At 43.8% G+C, this 18640-nt stretch overlaps 1 protein-coding gene across 3 annotated transcripts in view; it reads right to left on the bottom strand.

Moving 5' to 3' along the window:
* Window positions 1-16605, bottom strand: part of GALNT3 (polypeptide N-acetylgalactosaminyltransferase 3) — an 82226-nt gene extending 65621 nt beyond the window's left edge. Inside the window, exon 1 of one of the 3 annotated variants that reach the window (XM_063933601.1) lies at window positions 16554-16605. The gene's annotated coding sequence lies outside the window, so the exon portion shown is untranslated. Of the gene's footprint in view, window positions 1-16198; window positions 16512-16553 lie in introns of those variants that run through there. The other 2 variants (XM_063933599.1, XM_063933600.1) reach the window with 2 other exon arrangements.
* Window positions 16606-18640: the final 2035 nt, after the last annotated feature.

Raw genomic sequence — 18640 nt, 5'->3', positions numbered from 1 at the left:
GTCTGCCAGATCTTCCTGGAGGGATTGTGCAGTCAAACGTGGATTTTGACTTGCTTTTCTCACAATCCTGCTAGCTGTTCTGTCTGATATTTTTCTTGGTCTTCCAGATCTTGCTTTAACTACCACTGTTCCTAATGACTGCCATTTCTTAATTACATTCCGAACAGAGGATATGGGCATCTGATAACGCTTTGCTATCTTCTTATAGCCTTCTCCTGCTTTGTGAGCGTCAACTATTCTCAGTTTCAGTGTTCTACACAACTGCTTAGAGGAACCCATGGTGCTGATTGTTGGAGCAAGGTCAGATGAGTCTGTGCTTTTAAAACCTTTGAGATTGACATCACCTGGTCTTTCCAGACGATGATTGAGAACAATCCATGACACTGCCAGGTCTCAGCTGTCCAAAGGGGGCAGTACAAGGTATTAACTCTGCAGGGTGCCCAAACTTCTGCAGACGCCATTTTTTGTTTTCTGTTCTTTTGAAAGTGTAAATGATGGAAATAAAATCAATTTTTTTTGACATGTTATAAGAATGTCTAATCTGTAATTTGATGCCTTTTGGAGATTTTTCCATCTTTCCTTGGCTTCTTTTTGCATATTAAAATTAATTTTTGCCTGGGGTGACCAAACTTTCAAACCCCACTGTATTTGTTCAGTCCACAGAAAGGATGACCGCTGTCCGTTGGTTACAGGTCCAATTTGAACTGACCATCTATGTCTTGATGCATTGAGTTTCAACAGTAGCCATATGATGAGACTTGTGCCATTTAACTACATGAAAAATCCTGCAAAAACACACATATTCAGTCAAACTAGGGCAAGTGAAATGGCTACATGTGAACTAAGTCTAGCTGACTAATGACGCTACACACACAGATTGTCAATAAACAACTAGACTTTCATATCTTACCAATCAAATCCCATCATGATTTCATCGGACAGATACGATTCCTTGTGGCTGGCAATGCAGAGTCATTTTGACCAAAACAACCACACTGGCTATGCATATGTAACAGTGTCTGAGTAGTCACATCTACAGATCCAGCATATAAGAGCTCTCAAAATGAGTGGCACAAAATTACTGTATGTGCACTGTATGCAAAGACAACTGTTCTACAAAGTTACACACAAACAGTAATGGTCACAGTGTCAACATTCATTATATAGACAGGAACAACATGTTGTCAGACAACATGTAGACATGCTCAGCATGTCAACATGTTCACAATATCGACACCCAATTTTAACCCTCACCCCTAGAATTTCTATTGTCGATATTTTGACATTTCACGTGTTGACATATTAAACATTCGACATTATGACTTTGACCTTTGAGATGTTGACAATGGGGTCGATTCAATTCGGCAATTTATGAATAGCGCCGGGAATTAGCTCCCGACGCTATTCAATTCAGCTCCAGTTAAGTCTGCGATGGCCCGTTCTCGCAGACTAAACAGGTTGAATTGTCGGGAGAACAGGCATTCTCCGACTTAACTACACGGCGCAAGGCTGATTCCCGACAGAATCAGCCTTGCGCCGGCCGCGAGGCAGCACTTTTGTCGGGTTTCTTCTCTCATCCCCTGGGGATGAGAGAAAAATTCCCGACAATTGCGGGTATCTAGCAGCTAAATTGAATAGCGTCGGGAGCTAATTCCCGGCGCTATTCATAAGTTGCCGAATTGAATCGACCCCATTGTGACTTCAGACATGATGACCACATATCGACTTTTACAGTGAAACGGCTACTTGTAATGTAATCAAATTACAGTATGAATTGTTTCTGTAAAACGTATTCAGAATACCAAGAAAAAGTAAAAACAGTTCAAAAGCAATTTTGCAGGATTCGTTTTTCAGTAGAAGATGCAACTGGATTCAAATATCTGTGTAAATAGCTGATGTCATGTTCACTGTATGAATCACTCATTTTAGGTTTTAGACCAAGGCAATGTTTCCTGTGTGAGAGACACTTTAAAGTCTATTACTGTATGTACAAAGCGAGCAAGTTTGTTAAACAGGTGTGACCATCACAGATGTCTGACAAGAACGATCATGTTGAATGGTTAAAGTAGTCTAGATCACTTTGTGCAATTGCTGAATTTAAACAAGGATTTATGTACCTTTTAATTTAATCAGAAGCTATGCAAGTTAATACATTCGACTGTCTAAATAGTATTTTAAAATGAGTCTAGACGTGGCTTCTAGGCATTGCATTGTAAACGTGATAACTTTGATACACAGTGTGCCACTGTTCTAGAGCTCTCAAAATAAAGATTGTTTAAGCAAATTTGTTAAACTAATGGCAAGCCTAAGGAAAATGTATTAAAATAACAAGACCTAGAAGCTGTGTTGCCAGCACATCATTGCAATCTTGTCAAAGTGACCAAAAATTATAGATCAATAACGTAAGGCGCTTTTGGGATTAAAGCACCTACTGCAGTCATTTGTCACACTCCGTTACATACAGACTTGTAATAGATGGGAGGGACTTGAGCAGACTCTAGAATGGTAACAGCAGCCTAGGGTATATCAGCACGGCATGTGTAGCCACACACAGGTAAAGTTTGATGCAGCAGGACTTGGTATATCAGCACGGCATGTGTAGCCACACACAGGTAAAGTTTGATGCAGCAGGACTTGGTATATCAGCACGGCATGTGTAGCCACACACAGGTAAAGTTTGATGCAGCAGGACTTTGGCCTATCCAAGAACATAATCTTTTAACAGCAGCACAGAGAAGTGATGTGATACTCCTATGAAAGGGGATTGCTACAAGCATCTCTATATGTAAAGAAGCTCATACCACACTTCCAACTTTTTTATTTAGTGACAAAATACAATTGTGTTTGCTGAAATTAAATAATCTATATTTACTTTTGCAAACCCTTTGATAAACATTGCTAAGCACTAAACGCGAACACGTAGAACAAACAAGCAATAATGTTGCAGGCAATAGAGGAAATATGGCCTTCAGGTGTGTCTTTCACAGATGCTCAATTTTATTTACTGTTCTCCCAGCACATAGGAAGATTGTGGAAAGAGGACGTATACCCTACATTCAGGTGGAGCTGACAGAAAATATATATTTTTTAAAAAGACAATTTTAGTGAAATTGTCTTTTAAACATCAGTCTGTGGGGTTATTCAGAGTTGTTAGCAAACTAAGAAAGTTAGCAATTGGGCAAAACCATGTTGCACTGCAGGTTTAGATTTGGGTTGGTTATATTGTTTCTGTGCATGGTAAATACTGGCTAATGGGTGAAAGAAGGGCATTCAGAGAGTGACAGTGGCACGTATTCACAGGGTGACAGAGGGACATACACGGGGTGACAGTGGCACGTATACACGGGGTGACAGTGGGACATACACAGGGTGACAGAGGGGTATATACACACGGTGTCAGGGACATACCCAGGATGACAGAAGGGAATGCACAGGGTGAAAGTGGGTCATGAACTCGGGGTGACAGTAGGACATTTTCACAGAATAGTAGGACAGTGGGTATTGCACAGTGTGACAAAGCTTGTTCCCCCTGTGCCAACCCCCCTGCCTCCCCTTAATCGGATTTAGCTACTGCCATCCCCCATATTACTTTTGCCCCACCACCTCTCACCCCATTAGCCACTGAGGTAGCCGGCCGCCACAGCGGTCTTCCTGGCTGCTGTTTTCCTGGATCTGACAGGAACATGTAATAGGGTTAGAGTTTGCAGAGGATCAGGATTTCAGCCGAGATTGCCTGTATTTTTAAAGAAATAATCATGTACAAGGCAAAACAAACTTGGTTTTCCCTTGTAAATGGTTGGCACTCTAAAAATACGGGCAATCTCATCTGAAGTCCTGGACCTCCACAAACTTGGAACCTTTTACATTTCCCCGTATATGTCACAATGCACCCCAAAGTCACATTATCAGCCCCATTGTGCCCCCAATTAACATTATATGCTACAACGCATCCCAAAGTCACATTATCAGCCCCATTGTGCCCCCAATTAACATTATATGCTACAACGCATCCCCAAGTCACATTATCAGTCCCACTGTGCCCCCAATTCACATTATATGTCACAACACATCCCCAAATCACATTATCTGCTCCACTGTGCCCCCAATTCACGTGTCACACAGTGCCATACAGTAATTCACATTATGTGATGCAGTGTCAACAAATCACATTATATGTCGCACAGTGCCCCCATAGAGCCCTCAATTTGCCTCATTGAGCCCTCAATTCAAATTATTGGCCCCACTGTGTCCTCACTTCACATTACTGGCCCCCATTGTGTCCTCACTTCACATTACTGGCCCCCATTGTGTCCTCACTTCACATTACTGGCCCCCATTGTGTCCTCACTTCACATTACTGGCCCCCATTGTGTCCTCACTTCACATTACTGGCCCCCATTGTGTCCTCACTTCACATTACTGGCCCCCATTGTGTCCTCACTTCACATTACTGGCCCCCATTGTGTCCTCACTTCACATTACTGGCCCCCATTGTGTCCTCACTTCACATTACTGGCCCCCATTGTGTCCTCACTTCACATTACTGGCCCCCATTGTGTCCTCACTTCACATTACTGGCCCCCATTGTGTCCTCACTTCACATTACTGGCTCCCATTGTGTCCTCACTTCACATTACTGGCCCCCATTGTGTCCTCACTTCACATTACTGGCCCCCATTGTGTCCTCGCTTCACATTACTGGCCCCCATTGTGTCCTCGCTTCACATTACTGGCCCCCATTGTGTCCTCACTTCACATTACTGGCCCCCATTGTGTCCTCACTTCACATTACTGGCCCCCATTGTGTCCTCACTTCACATTTTATGCCTCAATGCATCCCCAAAATCGGGATTAGTATGAAAAGCCGGCGGGATGCTGGCGGTCAGGGTACCCTATCTACCCACTAACCCTCCCTGTCCACAGCCTAATCCTAACCCCCTCCCCCTTCCTGCAGGCCTACACCTAACCTTCCCCCTAACATTCCCCCGGTGGTGCCTAACCCCCCCTCTCTGCAGCCTAACCCTAATCTCCCCCACCGCGTAGCGTAACCCTAACCCCCTCAGATTGTTCCTAAACCTAACCCTCCCTACCGCATGCTGAACCTTACTCCGCAGTTTATACTTATCTTCGGGATCCTGACTGTTGAGATATTGTCGTAGGGATCCTGATTTCCAGCGGCTGTATTTTGGCAGCTGTCAGCATTCCGGTGTTGGTATTACGGCTGCCGGGATCCTGAATGCATACCCCAAAATCACATAATACACCCCACTGTGCTCTAAATAACATCATATGCCCCACTGTGCCCACAGCTTAAAAGAATACAGCAGCTTTTTACATGTTCTTCACTCTATTTCTCTTCTTTTTTTTACTTTCCCTACTATGCAGCTCTTTTTCACAGTGGCTTCTCATCACTGATCGTGACTTCCCAATTAACGCACTGTAGCAGCCAGGCACAGAACAGCTGCAGCCAGGACTCTATATTATTCAATCCACCGGGCAGTTAGGGTCAGTCGGCATGCGGCAGGCTAGTGCACGCAGAGTGGCTGATGGTACCCAGTGTGGCATCCCCCAGAGCAGCATGGTGTGCATTGATGCCGGTGGTGCGGCGAAAAGCTCTTCGGGAGAAGTTACTGACTGCTGAGCAAGCGCAGCTGAACAGCTCAGCTTCTTCCGTCTCACCTCCTCATGTTGCTGGCACCACGGTGCTCACTAAAGTCGCCGTGGTGCAGCTAAAGAAATTTGGCAGGCAGTTTTTTCACTGGGATGGTGGTGGTGGTGGGAGGAATGTGCAGGGGCCCCGTACATGTGTACCTGTAGTGCCCCTGTGTGACCGTGCCGCCGAGCTTGCGACAAATGCAGCTGGAAGGAGAAGACTCAGCGGAGGCGTGGGGGTGTGAGGGAGGGACTGGAGTAGGGATGGCCATCAACCATCGATGATTCCAAATAATTGATGGTTTATGGCCGATGTCGAATGTTTTTGCCATCGATGGCAGAGAATCCATCGATGGCACAGCCTAAACAAATTTTTATTTTATTTTTGCAAGGTGGCGGGACACAGAGCATAGCTCCATCCCAAACCCGCTAAGCCTCGCCCCCGTGTTTTTATTGGCCCGCAGCCCGGCCTGCACCTTTCAGCGATGGCCATCAAGTGGTGCAAACCATCAATGGTTCACCATAGATGGTATAAGTGCCATCAATGGTTATCATCGATGATGTCATCGATGGCAACCATTGATGGACAGCCCACTGATGGCCATCCCTAGGCTGGAGTCGAAGGGCGCGCTTCACTGCTCACACTGGCGCCGCTGCTTGTCACATTGTGTGACAGGCGGTAGCCAGCAGCAACAGTGGATAGACAGCAGTAAGGGTAGCAGAGCAGGGAGAACGCCTTTTTCTGGTCTGCACCTCCCTGCCTTCTATACCCTTGCTGAGTGGGTAGCACCGCCTCTGAACATAAAGCTACACACACGTTATCACAAGTTTACCAAAACTGTAGATATTCCAAAAATAAACAGATGAAGCAGAATTCATTGGGTGGGATTCAATTCTTTTCACCCCTTTCCACACCTGTTCTGTTCCTGCCCTCAGGGGCGTGGTATCATTATTTCAGCTCGCCACCCCCAGAGTAGGGAGGCACTAAACCCTTTACACAGCTAAACCTGATCCCTATGGGCGCAATATGCACAATAACGGAGATCATTTTAGAAAGGAAATATATCATTTGAATCCCACCCATTAAGTACCTTTGGGCTATCTTTTGACGAGTCTCGGATTAGTTTAGTAATTCGCCAACTGGGATATTAAGTGAATTGTAAAAACATGCTGGGGAAGATGTACTAAGCCTTGAAAAGTGATAAATTGCACGGAGATAAAGTACCAGCCAATCAGCTCCTAACTGCCATGTCACAGGCTGGGTTTGAAAAATGACAGTTAGGCTGTGATTGGTTGGTACTTTATCTCCGTCCACTTTATCACTTTTCAAGGCTTAGTACATCTGGCCCTCAGTGCTTCATGGGTGTGTATGTGAATTTCTTGTTTAAGTATAATGCCAGATCTCATATTCCCCACTGCTGTCACTGCCCTGTGGTTCCAGAAAGAGTCTCAGTAGGCTGGCAGTGCTGCTTTTCAACTGGAACATGAATTACTGTAAGTAGGCAAAGAATCATATGAACCACTGAAAGTACATAGACATCTGCCATTCTTCATACTATTAGACATGTATGTGCCTTTACAGCCTGACCCTATTAGAATTAACTGGTTTGCTTGGTCTTTAAATTCTGCTGATTTAAAAGCAATCATAGCGATAGTTTATTTGTTCAATACTGCCCAACTATTGTAAGACTCCAACGCCCATGATATGTGTGGTGACAGAAAGCTCTGCTTGCAGGAACATGCAGTTTTCTTAATACTCTACAAATGTGTTTTAATTAAACTTTGATGTTAAAAAAGTTGCTCAGGACGTGCTAGTAAAAAAAAAGAGAGACAAAACATCAACATACTTAAACATGAATAATTTCCATGATAAAAACTTTTTAAACCCCAATGTCCAGTTTATGCAAGAAAACAAACAAAAAACAAACAAAAAAAAAAGTTACGTAGCTCCAATCAAATTAAAACATCCAGTAATTGATAATTAACTTTCTCCCCCCGCGCGTATACTTACCTTCATCTGGGAAGCAGGTGCTTCCACCGTGGCTGCTGCCATTTTCCCAGTAATATCTTCGGGAAGACGGCATTGAATATTGGGCCTAATTCAGATCTGTTCGCTCGCTAACGTTTTTCGCTGCGCAGCGATCAGGTAACCACTGCGCTTGCACCGCAATGCGCAGGCGCGCCGTACGGTTACAAAGCGGATCGTTGTTGTGCACTGGTTCTAGCGAAGAAACCATTCGCATAGCCGTTCGCAAGGAGATTGACAGGAAGAAGGCGTTTGTGGGTGACAACTGACCGTTTTCTGGGAGTGGTTGGAAAAATGCAGGCGTGTAAAAGTGTTTGCAGGGCGGGTGTCTAACGTCAATTCCGGGCTCGAATAGGCTGAAGTGATCACAGCGACTGAGTAAAGTAAGATTTACTCAGATACTGCACAAGCTGTTTTTGGTACAGGGCGGCTGCACACGCGTTCGCACACTTGCAAAGCTAAAATACAGTCCCCTATAGGCGGCGTCTAACCGTTCGCAGCGCTGCAAAAAATAGCGCGCAAACATATCTGAATTAGGCCCATTGAGAGCACTCTGTAGAGTCTTTACTTTCTAGTGCACGTGCTCCATGTTCCCAAATGTCACTCCGAAGATGGTGCTGACCACGGAGGGGGGACCCACTTCCCGGGGCAAGCAAGGTAGAAAGTTGTTGCCTTCCCCCTGCCCCCTGGATTTGAATGGCACCCCCGTGGGGCGCGCGCAGAGCAATTCATATGTTTTTTTAGAATTTATTTTTAGTGCCCATGGTCACTCCCCTTTTAGGCCACGCCCGAATGCCAGAACCTGGGCTCAGCATGGCTCTGTATGGCCCTGATCATGAATTAGTGGAAAAATGCCTTAATGATGGGGTCAATATTACTGCACCTCATAGTACTTTATTTGCAAATTTTCTGAATTTTGTAATAAATGCTTGTTTTAGCCTCCAAACTTGGGGCCTAACTTAGAAGTGGCCACCAATTTTACTGCATCTTTGTATGCAGCAGCTGTGCAAATATATGTAAAAGCTGCAAGAGGCATCTTGAGTAAGAATGCGCCCACTGACAGCTTCTCAGATCCACTGCTGCGTCCGAACACTTAGGATTAGATTCACAGGTTACTCAGGATGTCTGGCAAAACTACACTGACGGGGCCAGTGAAACTGCATCCAAGGGTGCAGCCACTGGCTTTGGCACACCGTGACACAAAAGAATACCAGCATCAGCCTATTAGTGCCAGAGGACGTCATTTAGTACCCGCCTTAATTGAATCGCAGGCCTTAAAAGAAGCACCAGCGATGGGGGTGACCATTTGCCTTGAAAAAAGAGCCTCAACGTTCTGAAACGAGTTGGCGCCAGCACCCCCTAGGACACAGGAGGAGGACCTGCCAAGCGAGATAGGACTTAAGATCTGGGAGCTTTGTGAAGGGTAAGACAGGACTACTCGGCACCTTATCGTGACCTGCAGCTCTCCTACGAACCTTTCCGGTAGGACTCCTTTGTGTACAATTGCCACTTTGTTATTGGACTAAACATTCCCTTGCTGGGAAGAGTTTCATAAGATTTTTATTTGTTTTATCTTGTCCATACAGTTTTGTTAATGTATGGTATTTTACGACATGCATTTTATTTGTGTATATGTTATTGATTCAAAATTTATTTTGATTTTATACTGCATACCTAGTTTGGTGTAGCAGCTAGGTAGCGCCATTCTACCACACAATCATTTTTGATTGCTCCCCGTCACCGCCACCCAAACACCAGCAACATGACAATCATGTTGCAGCTTAAGGGTATGAAGGCACATGCGTATTGCATCTCCGATGCATGCGCAGTCCTCCAACCATCTGCAAACTATGAAAAACATCGAAACAGCAATCAACCCCATAGTATCATGGTTCCAGTTACAAAAATGTGAAGCATTATTCTCCAATAATAATAATCAGCTTCACATACTGTACACATACTATGACAAGATCCATAGGTCTGTAAAAAACAAACAAATATAGGCCATGTAACATCCATCCCTAGAGGTGGAGTTGCCATAGCAATGGGTACACAATAATTCCTTGAAGACTTCTCCCTATCAATCTAGTAGATATAACAAGCAATCTAGTCTATGTTCGATCTGTGATACTGCATATTAACACAACATTACAATTATTGAACTTACTGCAAATTCTTGTAATTGGAAAAAACAAGAACTGCAATATTACATCATAGTGCCAAGGTCCCATTCAATTGAATACTAAGGTGGTAATAGCCTGGATGTGTAATGTACAAACATACTCTATGAATTATCAAAGTCTATCAAAAGTGTGGCCATACTTACCAAATAAAAATACAAAAGGATAGGCGGCCCTAGCAGTCACCACCCAAAACTAAACATTTGTATGTTTAATGTTGACTGATAACCGTTTTGTTAGTGTTGACTTTCATTTTGTTATTTTAAAGGTTTTATTTTTATGAATATGTATGAATTGGCCAAATAACATAGGCAAAATCCATTTCAGTTTGAAAGCTCTGTCGTCAGACTTATTTCAATTATGGCGATTTGCAAATCGACAGAAACGAACAAGAAAAACTGTGTAAACGGCACTTTTTTTTTTAATCTCCTTATTTTGGAAGCCTATCTTGAAGGGGTGCATATAGGTCATCTGAGGCTACACAGTACTCTATTCAAGCAACTTTTTTCCCTGCAATCATTGGAGTGACAAAGGCAAATGACTAGCACACGGTAACATAACATTTCTTTTACAGTTACAAAGGAAGTAAGGCAATAATTACAAACTGCCTCTCTCCACTTACAGTATGTGCAATATCCTTCTTCCTACCACAAATAACCAAGTGGTTTTACATTTTAACATATAATCTTGCAAGAAGAAAACACTCCGTGGGCTTGTATCAAAGCTAATTTGCATGTCATTTATCAATTCGTTTTAGCAATCCTCAAGGCTGTCATCAATATGTTGTCTACAGGCTTCAAACCAGGTGTCAGAGACATCTTTCTGACTAGTTGGAGTATTTTTATAGAGAGACAGTGGGGGATATAGTCAAAATCCCGGCGGTCAGAATAGCGACGCCAAGTTCCCAACCGACGAGAATACTACCAGCTGCACCAGAGCTATTACCACCCGTGGGTGTCCACGAAACCCACAGAGTGGGAACAGAACCTGTGGCGAGCGCAGACAGCCACCGAGACCTCAGCGTGGCAGCCTGCAAGGAGCTTTGTAGCACTCACCACATTCTGGCGGCAGGGATCCCGGCATCGGTCGGCCGCCGGGATTCCATACCCAACCCAACAGAGGGGGTAGGAGTGGGGGTGGAGGTATTATTTACAATGGGTCATACAACTTTATATCAGTATTTATGAATGATAAAAAACACACTATATAATGATTAGTCTAGATTCTAGGTAATGCTGCTAATGGTGACCCCATGCTACATGTTTACATTAAATCTCTTTAAAGGAAGGTCAGCTTGTACAGTAGGTTACAATTACAGTATTAGGGTAGGTACTACATCCTACTAAAATAACTCTTAATACTGAAGCATCAGAATTCACTTGTTAAAAACTCAAAAACACACTGTTAAGGTTATGTGACATATATATTGATAAATGCTGGCCTCAGTCATACCACTTTTACACCAAAAACCCAGGTCCGACCCGGGATTCCGGACACTGTTCCAACCCAGGTCAGACCCTTTTGAAACCACTTTTACACCAAATACTGCAGGTGCTACCCTGCTGCGACCCGCATCAGGCCCCTTACCCACCGCATTTACTAACCCGGCATATTGCCGGGTTGGTGACCTTGCCGATGACGCGGCGGGGGCGGCGCTTGTAGATTACATTATCCGTTTTCAACCCTGCAAACTACCCGAGTTGGAATACCGGGTCACTCGAACCGGATTATTCCAACTCTGCCCTTTTACACAGAGTAGCAACACGGGTTATGCATGTTTATGTGCAATAACCCATGTTATATGCTGGCGGTGTAAAAGGGGTATTACACTGCACCTTTGATCCAGGTTATTCCCAGGTCAGCCCCATTTACACTGAACCAGTGTCTGCCCTGCTTATCACTCACTGACACTGCGTTGAGGTGAACCTCTGCATACACATATACTCAGCAGCTTTAAGCATAACCTGGGTAAGACAACCCAGGTAGCGCCGTTTACATTGCACCTTTACCTGGGTTATTTTTCAAGGACCTTTTAACACTGAGCCACAACCCGGTTAGCCCCAGCAATAACCTAGATTATTGTGGCAGCGTAAAAGGGGTATAATTAACAATGCTGACTTTTTTCATGGCCCCTGAATAAGCCCGGTCCTTTACAACTTACGTCAGGGGTTTAAAACCACTGTCCTCAAGGCACACACTAACAGTCCAGGTTTTAATGATATCCATATTTGAGCACAGGTGATTTAACCACTTGCCTGGCATGGTTGCATCAGATGCTACCAAACCACGTGCCTCTTTATATCTGGTTGCACAGAATACGACCAGTCAGATATACAGTGTGTGCAGCTGCAGGGAAGAGAAACTTCCCACAGCTGCCACTGCCAGCGGGACCTCCCAGTTCCTCTGTCTCCCCTTCATCCTCCCCCCGTATTTACCATACTGCCGATTACATCTGATCAGTCAGCGCGGCAGAACTCCCCACCCAGTGGCTGCAGACAACAGCAGCCACTGGGAAACTGTAAACTAACAGCCCCCCAGTGTGTACCTGGTGGCTGCGCGGCTATGAATATGAAAGTCGTAATGTTTCGATATTTGAAAACCTGATTTTATACAAATATCCCCCCCAAAAAAATATTGTGATTGTGTGTGTGTGTGTGTGTGTGTGTGTGTGTGTGTGTGTGTGTGTGTGTGTGTGTATGTATGTATATATATATATATATATATATATTATATATATTTTATTCAATAATTTTAACATGTTCTCCATCTAAATTACTCATTTAAAAAAAAAAAAAAAACTACAAATTCTGAGCGTTTTTTGGAAAAAAAATTGTCAGTTAAGTAGCAGCTCGGTTACTTTGATTTACCCATCTGTACTCGAGCATGGATATCACAATGTGCTTTGGAGAGTATGGTTGGGAAACACTGATCTATGTGCTGGAAATATAAAGCAGCAATTATAGTAAGTGCAAACGGCAGAATGGTTTGCATTTAATAATATGGTCACTTTAAATTTCCAAGTCATCCCCGAGAAGCAGCTTCATAAACTTAGCCCTATACGTCAAATGGCAGAAAAATTAGCTTTTCGCACACTGGGCGATAAAACAGAAGATATAGCTCATTTCCCACCTTCTGAGCGATATCATTTGTAATATCGCCCAGTGTGCTACGGACGATGAACACACACATCGTTATCGTCTCCTGCTGTCGGCTGTGCATACAGCTCAATTTGGATTTATCATCCAAAACTGCATGCACGGGCCGACCGCGGCATGACGTCACGTCACTGAGCGATATCGTTACCGATATCGCTCAGTGTGTGCACACTATATCGGCTGCCTGGAAGGGTAAGGAAAACACTAGGCGATATCGCTCATGGAGCACATCTCATAGTGTGTATGCACCTTAATAGTTTCCAGCAAATATCAGGCAGAAGTCCTATTTTAAGTAACAGGAACTGTTTCACCGTCATGCAGTCAGATTGTTGACACACGATTTTAGGATTAGTGTTAGATTAAGTTTAGGGTTAGGTTGCAGCAGTTAGGGTTAGGTAAAAAATACATTGGAAATCACATTTTCGACATTCTGGCATGTAGACATGATGTCAGTGTTGACATTTCCACATTCTGACTATGAGACATTCTGAGTGTCAACTAAATGTACCACACCTGTTGCAGCAATATGTAGAACCAATGATTGCTAGTAATAATGCACTGAACTGATGCTACCATTATATTTGGTCCCCAGGAAATATATAAGGGAGCTGACTGAGACATTTCTACAGATCACCAGTACATTAGGTTTTTTAGTCTATAGGAAGTAATAATCTGGCTCATGTGAGGTAGCAGAAAGGTTGGGGTTTTTTTTTTTGCTGCAGAGTCAAAGATTGAGACATTGTGAAAAGTTCACTATGATAAAATAGTGAAAATTATTATTTGATACAATTATTCTGCTATACTAAACATGAGTAAAAAGGTTGTGGAAATACAACAAACTCTGGTCTATTTATCAAAATGTAATACAGTCTATTTTTTTTTTAACAGCTTTTATATAGCTACATGCAACTTGCTACAAAGCTTAATAGTGAGACACAGACGATATGATGCTAGACACTCAGTACTAGTTGTAACACGCGTCATCACTCGTCATGAGTCATTTGTAAACACAAATGCTGAATTGACAAAAAAAACAAAAAAAAAACAACCAGTGCAATACAATCACAATGAAAGATAAAAATATATTATCTAAACTGATCAATATCCAGCTATTTTTAATGTAGATAGTATTTCATACGCTCAAGCATTACCATGAATTTTGCTTTAAGATAGATTCATTTTAATGATTGGTAATGCCACAGTATTTAAAATAAACAGTATAAGTAGTGTGTGTCACAAGCTATACAATACATACTTATGCTGCTGATTAAATGTACCACTGTATGAAGATATTACCAATACTATGGAATGCTATATCATATATGAATGGCATGTATTTTCCAGTAACTCCGGGATCTGGCTCCTGTACCCATCCCATTAGATCTAGTAGATAATGCTAGTATGTGTGGTTTGTTGAACTCCAGTAACTTAGCTGCTTCAGTAGCATATGGCTAATTAATTTCTAAACTATTCAACTTGTGTGCTCACACAGACAATAACCAACAGAGGTCATGACTCAAAAATGTTCAGTTTAACCTTCTAAAACCTAACAACTTTATTAAAATGATACAGTACACTGTATATCAGTAGTAAAATGCATAGTGTACACATTTACACACAGTAGAGGCAGACATGTTGTGGGCTGGACCAACATTAGAAAATATAATCAATGAGACACTTCAGGAAAGTGGCAGTGAATTGATAGGCGGCACGCTCATGGTTCAGTCCACAATATGGCTGCCTACACTTTGCATAGGGTGAATGTGCAATTTAAAGTCTACCATTCCTGCTCCACAACACTACAGTAAGACACTAATGACCCAGAGGAATGTTAAGTGGAGGTTATTACAGGTTATACTTGGTGCAACAATGTCCTTGGGGGTGAATCCATCAGCATGAGCGCTCAACAGATTAAAAGGTTGTATTTTAGAGACTTTAAAAAACAGAGTAAAAAATTAATAGAATATTGTACATAAATAATCCTGCAAAAACTGATTCAATTACAGATCTACTATGGTGCTCCATTATGGAAATCCACTACCAATAGACCATAGGAGTCCTATTGTTGACAGCAGGTCTACATTTTCAGGGTGAAGATATCACTGGTGCACACTGACCAGATAGATGACAATGGATGCATTCCTCATTGCGGACACAACCCTACTGATTCCACAACAAATCCTGCAGACTCCTCATACAAACATGATCAATCGCCAAATCTCTGCAACACCACAACGGCTACATCAAACACTGGTCAAAATTTAGAAGCCAAAATTCATGAATGAACCATCAGGAGGTAAAGGACATAAATACATACATAGACTATTAACATGTGGTGCATTATTAACATGAATAGTGTTGATTATTTATTGCTCAAGATAAAATGTGAGTCTTTGGCTTTCAACATTTTGGCCACTTATAGAAATTATCAGATAATAAAACTTGCTGCTCAATTTCACTTTTAATTGATCACTTTTTTTTTCTTTTTCTTTTTTTATGTATCTGTCATTACAAAATGATACATATATATATATAATGTAATGTGCTACAAACTGTATGTATGTATGGGTCTGGGACTGAGGGTCGACAGCACAAAGGTCGACACACCTTAGGTCGACGCCAATTGGTCGACACACCTTAGGTCGACATGGACAAAAGGTCAACAGGGACAAAAGGTCGACAGGAACAAGGTCGACAGGAACAAGGTCGACATGGAACAAGGTCGACATGGAACAAGGTCGACATGAGTTTTTTATGTTTTTTTGTTGTCGTTTTCTTCGTAGAGTGACCGGGAACCCCAATTAGCTCGCCATGCTTCGGGCATGGTGCTACCGCTTCGCGCGGCACACTTTACCATTCCAATCGTAGTCCACGTGGATCGTTAAGTATGAAAAGGTTCAAAAAAAGAAAAAAATCGTGAAAAACTCATGTTGACCTTTTTCCGTGTCGACCTTGTTCCTGTCGACTTTGTCCATGTCGACCTAAGGAGTGTCGACCTGGAGTCCGGATACCGTATGTACGGCCAGAGTGGGGCACAGAAGGAGTTAATAACTTGTATAAGAGAGTGAAGCAGCAGAGTCACAGGGAGAGCTGCTCATCTGGGGAGACACAGCATCAGCCTACAATGTCACATCCCCACACACACACTTCCCGTAACGCAGCCCTATTACAGCCAAGTACATTACCTTCTATGCTGCTCATCTGCCCGGCTGGGACTGACACACTGCACTACGGGGAGAGAGTTTAGGAAGTTTCCTACTTACAGTGATGAGGAGGCTGAGAGAGGGCTCCTCCTCCGCCCTGGCCGCTGCAAGGACCCCCACCCCCGGGATGCTGGGCAGGGACTCTAGCCCCCCGGGATGCTGGGCAGCGGGACAGGTGATGATAATGATGATGACAGCTCAGGAGAAGTGGCTGACGCTACAGATTCAACTTCCGCTTTGCTGGACCCGGCTGCAGGTGAGACGGGTCTGCAACGTAGCCAAGGCGAGGTCACCAGCACGCATGCGCAGTTCTGCCTTACCTGCCCAACGCCCTTACCTGACACACAGGTGGGCAACCCGGAAGTGCCGGTCAGGGAGGTGGCTGACACACTACACTGAGCGGCACTGATCCCACACTCCTGCTCGCATGTATATCTATAGTATGTGTAATATATAATCTATATTCAACTAGAAGTCGGCACTCTAATAGTGAATGGAAAAAAAAGGTCACAATCTATTGCATTTAAGCAAAGATTTACACAAGTACTTGTCTATGAAGTCATCATTACTAGAATACACTATTACAATTATTTATGACCTGCCAATTTATGGCAGTTTTGTGTGAATACTTGTTTTCACACAAAGGGGGTATATTCATACGGTAGATGCTAGAATCAAGTGGGCTAAGGGACCTTTTCCGTCAGGGGGAGGAGCCATGATGCAAGGGGGAGGAGCTATGCCAGCGGGACAGTTGCTCTCCTATCCACGCCACCAACTATTACCTTTAGTAATCAGGTGGCGAGCGCGAGGGTACTTTTCGGGTACCTTGTTCGCCCGTAGCTCCTCCCCCTGGTGATGTGTCTCCTCCCCTAAGTACGTCAGAAGGTCCCTTCTCCCACTCCGATATAGAATCAACCATATTCATACCTCCCAACATGACCCTCTCCAGGAGGGACAGAATGCTCTGCTCCTGGACTTCCCTCTTAATTTAGGATAGCCATCACCTGTGCTGGAAACACCTTTCTTATCCATTAACCTGTTCAAAACAGGTGCCAGCAATCATACATTAAAAGAAAAGTCCAGAAGCAGAGCATTGTGTCCCTCCTGGAGAGGGTCATGTTGGGAGGTATTGTATATTTACTAAAGTGCGAGTTATTAGAAGTGGAGATGTTGCCTACTGTATAGCAACCAATCAGATTATTTATCAAGTACCTTCTGGAAGATAATAGAATCTGATTAGTTGCTATGGGCAACATCTCCACTTCTAAAAACTCGCACTTAAGTTAATATACCTCACACAGGGAGAGAGAGTGAGAGATACATATATAGATAGATTCAGTATGGGATCCCGACGGTCATAAAACTGCCGCCAGCCCCGGACAGGATTCCGACCGCCGGTTTTCCCTTGGCTGTCGGGTTTCCCGCGTTGGTATCTTGACCGCCGGGATCCCAACAGCCGGAAAAGTAGCTGCTTCCAATATAGACAATATGTATATTGATCTATTTGTCCAGTGCCAGATTAAGGTCCACATTGGCCTGGAGCTGAAATTTATGAAGGGCCTATTTTTGCCGTGCAGTGGGTGTGATTGGCGACACAGATAATTTCTTCCTGTGTGGGCATGGGGGTGGTGGCATACTGCTGTACATCACTGATCTTCCTCCCCACACTACTTCACTTCACTATATCACTACTACACTACATCTCCACACTATGGGGCATATTTATCACAATCCACATCAGAGATGCGGATGTGATACATTTTGACAAAAATCACATTGCAATTATTAAATATATCGCAAGGATATATCAATTATCACAAACAGAGACAGAGCTTGCGAGAAAGCTCTGTCACTGCGAATCCTGTTACCACGATTCTCAGGGAGTTGTTCTTAAAAATACCCTGAGACACACGTGGTGAGAGGGGCGGAAGCACAGGTGCGGAAGGGGGGAGGGACAAGGGTGGGCATGGAGGCAGAGGCACAGGTGTGAAAGGGGCAATGATGCAAGTGGGGAACAAGGCACAAGTGGTAAGAGGGGTGGACACACAGGAAGTGTAGGTGGCAGAGACATAAGTGAAGAGGGAGGCGGAAGCACAAGTAGAGAGAAGGCAGAGACATAGGTGGAGAGGGGCGGAAGCACAGGTGGTGATGGGGCAGAGACACCAGTGGAGAGGGGGCAGAGATACAGGGTGTGTGGTATCGAAGGTCGACAGTGTCTAGGTCAACCACTATTGGTCCACAGGGATGCTAGGTCGACAGGGTTTCTAGGTTGACATGGTCTAGATCGATAGGTCAAAAGGTCGACATGAGTTTTTTATGTTTTTTTGGTGTTGTTTTCTCCGTACAGTGACCAGGAACCCCAGTTAGTGTAACGTGTCCCCTCGCATGGCTCGCTTCACTTGTCATGCTTCGGGCAAGGTGCCT

Source organism: Pseudophryne corroboree, chromosome 7, assembly GCF_028390025.1.
Source record: "Pseudophryne corroboree isolate aPseCor3 chromosome 7, aPseCor3.hap2, whole genome shotgun sequence".
Classification (NCBI taxonomy): Eukaryota; Metazoa; Chordata; class Amphibia; order Anura; family Myobatrachidae; genus Pseudophryne; species Pseudophryne corroboree.
The sequence above is the reverse complement of the archived record's forward strand: the minus strand, read 5'-3'. Positions and strand labels throughout refer to the sequence as shown.